The sequence below is a fragment of the Pinus tabuliformis genome, chromosome 8 (assembly GCF_031772625.1).
Source record: "Pinus tabuliformis cultivar Carrire ecotype Pingquan chromosome 8, CPIR1, whole genome shotgun sequence".
NCBI lineage: Eukaryota > Viridiplantae > Streptophyta > Pinopsida > Pinales > Pinaceae > Pinus > Pinus tabuliformis.
Window position 1 is genome coordinate 1,950,809,285 of NC_142294.1, and position 2,938 is coordinate 1,950,812,222.

The following is a 2,938-nucleotide window of genomic DNA, read 5'->3' on the forward strand; positions in this document are numbered from 1 at the left end:
GTGTTGGTACATCCTGATGATCAATTAAAACCCACATTCAGAACTAAATGGGGCACATACGCATATCAAAAGATGCCATTTGGTTTGATTAATGCTGGTGCCACATTTCAGAGAGCCATGGACATCGCATTCAAAGGTTTAGTCAATAAATCTGTAGTAATTTATTTGGATGATATATCAGTGTACTCGAAGAAGCAAAGCGACCATCTCAAAGACCTGAAACAAATCTTTCAACGTTGTTTAAGGTATGGAATTTCACTTAACCGAAAGAAATCTTTTTTCGGGCTAAGTGAAGGGAAACTTCTAGGATTCATAGTGTCAAAATCTGGTATTCACATTGATCCCGACAGAATCAAAGAAATTTCTGAAATATCCCTACCTCATAACAAAAAAGCCATGCAATCTTTCCTTGGTCAGATCAACTTTGTAAAGAGATTCGTTCCAGATTTTTCACGAATCGTGTCTCCTTTGCAAACCATGATTAAAAAGAATTCAAATTTTAAATGGGGTCAAGATGAACATGAAGCATTCAACCTGATCAAACAAGCTATTATTAATGCTCCATCTTTAGCAACTCTGAATTTTTCAGAGCCTTTTATTTTATACACATTTTCCTCAGATAAGTCATATGCTGCGATTCTAACTCAAGCAAATCAAGAAAAAGCGGAAGCTCCAATTGCGTTTTTTAGCTCAAATTTACACGGTGTTGAACTAAATTATTCAAACATGGAGAAACAGGCTTATTTTGTTTTCAAAGCGGTCAAATACTTTAGACCTTTCTTACTTAAAACCCATACTAAGATCATGGTACCATTTCCAACAGTAAGGAATCTTCTAGTACAGAAGAATGTGGGTGAGAAAAGGGCCAATTGGGTTACTACCTTACAGGAATATGATATTGAGATCAAACCAGCAAACATTGTAAGAGGTCAAGGCTTCTGCAAAATGCTGGCTGGAGCATCGCAAATTTCTAAAATTCCATCTGAAGAGGTACAAATGTGTGAGGTAAGCCTAAACAATGCAGAATCGTTATATGCTGATATAATTTATTATCTTAAGAACGGGTATGCTCCTTCACACCTTGATCATACTAAGAAAAGAGCTCTAAGGTTGAAAGATAAATAATATCAGCTCATAAATGATATTCTTTTTAGAAAAAATTATGATTCTGTTCTTCTTAGGCATCTTGAGAAAGCTGAAGCTGAAAAATTTTTGCAGGAACTCCACGATGGACCGGCAGGCGGACACTATGTTGGAGATGCTACTGCACATAAAATCTTATACGCAGGATATTACTGGCCCACGCTGTTTAAAGACTCGCACAGTTACGTGAGAAGATGTCAAGTTTGCCAAACCACTACTGGAAAACAAAAGAAGCCGTCCCTGCCACTACATCCGGTAAACATCGAGCAACCTTTCAGTCAGTGGGGCTTGGACATAATAGGTGAGATCGTTCCTCACTCTTCTAAGCAGCATAGATACATCCTCACAGCAATAGATTATTTTACTAAGTGGGTAGATGCAGTTCCACTCAAGACGGCTAATTCTGAAAATATCATTGAGTTCATAGATCAATTTATAATCACCAGGTTTGGATTGTCATCTGCTTTAATGTTTGATAATGCATCATACTTTTTTGGAAATGCGATGACTGAATTTGCACTTAAAAGAGGATTCAAACTTAAATATTCAGCCAATTACCACCCACAAGGTAATGGGCTAGCTGAGTCAACAAATAAAAACCTAATCAGGATTATTAAAATAACAATTGATCAAAATCATAAAAATTGGCACAAGACTTTGATATATGCTTTATGGGCAGATCGGATAACGCAAAAAGCTTCTATCGGCATTTCTCCCTTTAATTTAGTTTATGGGAAAGAAGTGGTTCTTTCGACTCACTTAGCAATTCCCTCTTTGTCTTTAGTACAATACATTGATGAAGTACCCACTTCCTCCTTACAACTAAGACAAATGGAAATAATTAAATTAGAAGAACAACAAGAACAAACTAGGAAAACGCATGCTCATCATCAAGCACTAGTAAAATCCTCTTTTGATTCAAACATAATGACCAGAAAAGATTTTTAGATGGGAGATTTAGTTTTAAAGTGGGACAAGGCTCATGAAGAAAAGGGAAAACATACAAAATTTCAAAGGATGTGGCTTGGTCCTTTTCAAATTTTAGAAGTCATAGTTCCATCAATGTTTGTGTTACAGGATTTAGCAGGTAAGAGAGATCCTTTACCTGTTAATGGACAAATTCTCAAGAAATATTTTCCATAGAAGATTATTCTTCTATTTTTGTAGAATAGTTGTTTTTCTTTTTCATAATAAACCAGTTGTGAGTGGTTACATTAGGCATTTACGAAAAAGACACCAATTCTCTTTCAGATTTTGAACTTTTTGCTTGTATAAATAGCAAATCTTTTGGAAAACTGATCTTTATTATTGATAGATACAGTTAAAAACTTTAGCTTAGATATGATACTAGTTTCAACTTCAAAAAATTTGATGAAAGCAACCTTTAGTGAAGAAATTGTTTTATCTCAGTACAATGAAAGGTATCAATAACAAAATAAAAATTCTCTATAGAACAGTTGTTTCCAAAAACTCTATTATTGTCATCCAGAGCTATCTTAAGGAAACAATGACTTCCTCCCTGCTAAGGAAATCGCAACTTTCAGAGGAATGATCCAAGGATACACTTTATCTTGAAGAATGAGAGGTCTCATCACGAGCCGGCTTATCATTATCACAGATATTATAACTTGCTGACTTTGCCAATACTGTACACCACAACAGGGCAATGAATCAAGATTGTTGCAATCAAAAGACAAGGGGTCTCATCACGAGCCAACTTGTTCAGCAAAGTTATAAATCAAGTGAATGACTGTGTCATAATTTGGCTACCAAACCAAGACATTGTTCTTTAAGA